The 1,912-nt window shown below is 32.4% G+C and overlaps 1 non-coding gene across 1 annotated transcript; it reads left to right on the forward strand.

Moving 5' to 3' along the window:
* The first annotated feature begins 385 nt into the window (after positions 1 to 385).
* Positions 386 to 576, forward strand: LOC149569740 (U2 spliceosomal RNA). Its single transcript, XR_016363151.1, has one exon. It is a non-coding gene; the product is annotated as a U2 spliceosomal RNA (small nuclear RNA).
* The last annotated feature ends 1,336 nt before the right edge of the window (positions 577 to 1,912 follow it).

Below are 1,912 nucleotides of genomic sequence, written 5' to 3' on the forward strand. Positions count from 1 at the left end.
TTATATAGAATCAAAGCCATCGCAGCTATCAAAACCTCCTTTGTACCATAAAAATGTTTTAAAAAAAAAGACTAATCTAATTGATAAAGACTATCACTAACTCAAGATAAATTATGCATGCATAGCATGCTTCATTGAAAGAAACTAAAGGAACACTAATTTTCATGTTAAAACATGTGGTTATCTTTCATTCTCTACCGAAGAACTACAGACTAAAGAATATTTAGTGGAGTTGCGGTTATCTTCCATTCGTAAGCTTATAGAGTGTTCGATAGAGCTACAGTCATAGCGACATCAATCTTCATATTTATCCCACATGTATCTAAAAAATATTAAAGTGATGCATAGGTAGGCATAAACACTCAAGGAAGCACTTTTTATAAGCATGCCTTTCTCGACCTTTTGGCTAAGTTCAAGTGTAGTATCTATTCTTATCAGTTTAATATCTCATGGTTCAGTGAACCACATAATATTAAATTAATTTATTGAGGGGAAGGATGAAAATGGTAGCTTGCTACTAGATCCTTTGGGTTTCGCTTCTGTATTGCATTACCACAGAAACCTGGTGCACCCCATATAAATTCTTAATGAGATTTACTTACTTTTTAAAAATTATCTCTTAAGATTACAAAGATTTTTTGGTGTGGAAATTGAGAAAACAAATTATACCACAGATCTTGATGTATCTAATGTCATTTTCCTAAAATTATTTCTTTTACCAAATTAGTTTATGGATTTCAGGTAACTCAATGATTTTAGAGAAAATATAAATCCACCACTTTTAGCCTCTCCATGATTTCAGAGCGTTATTTTAATATGGGATACATCTTCCTCTTTAAAATTAGGGTTAGATCGATAGTTTTCAAGAGGTGGCTATCAAAATCATGCGTTCCATCTGACAGAAATTTCAAAGAGAGCACATCCACCCATCTTTCAACATTTCAGCTGGTCTTTGATTTCTTCCACAATGATTTGCAAATTCTTCTTCTGGCAATGATAATGTTTTTAGATGCTCACACCTTCCACTTCTCTTAAGTTGTTCTTGGATGCTCAGTCAAGGTTCAACATCTCCCATATTCATGTGTTATTCTCTATTCAACTATTTTGCATTTAATCCAACCTCAAACTTTTAAAAGTCAAGTATAGTTTTTGAATACTTTCGGATCACTACAATCCAGACGTTTCTGCTCAGAATTAAAAAAACCTTGTTTTATTTTTTAATTCCAACTAAACCCTCCTACTAATCATTCTTGGAACCATAATCCACAATTCAATAATTCATAAATGACAAGGTATATTGATGCTTCCATCTAATTCTACAACTAGGGATATCCAAGGACACTTTAGCTCGGGCTTTGGACAACAACTTTTTTTTTTCCATAGACCCTTCATAGTCCTCAAGAAGATCTATGCCTTAATATTTTTTCATGAATTGCTATTATTCTTGTCAAGCTTGTCTTTTTGGAGTTTTGTTGGATGCCTTCTTATAATACAGTAAGTTCATCAATAATTGTGTTGTTTCCTAAAGTTCACATTGAATCAGATTACCACCTATTTGGTGTTTTTAAACTTATCCATGATGGTCTTCAGAAGACATTAACTAATTGTGTTTGTTTTTTGGAGATTTCTGAAAACTCATGTATTAATGTAATGAGGACTCGTAAATGAATTTTGTTATGCAAGTAATTGAGTGTTAAGTTGATCTTTCTCTTGCTTGAAGTTTGCATGAAACAATTGTGTACCATGACGAGAGTTAGAATAGGTAGAGAGAAATAAGCTTACTTCAATTTAGAGTAGGAAGGAACACAATTTCTAATCTAAAACAAGTAGAAGGGAGACCATTTTTAATCTGAAAGATATACAAAATTTCTAAGAGAAAAGTATGCTCTGCATTAAGCAAGATAGCTATGAC

Source organism: Cupressus sempervirens, chromosome 3 (assembly GCF_028749045.1).
Source record: "Cupressus sempervirens isolate cs-2001-9-10 chromosome 3, ASM2874904v1, whole genome shotgun sequence".
NCBI classification, from domain to species: Eukaryota; Viridiplantae; Streptophyta; class Pinopsida; order Cupressales; family Cupressaceae; genus Cupressus; species Cupressus sempervirens.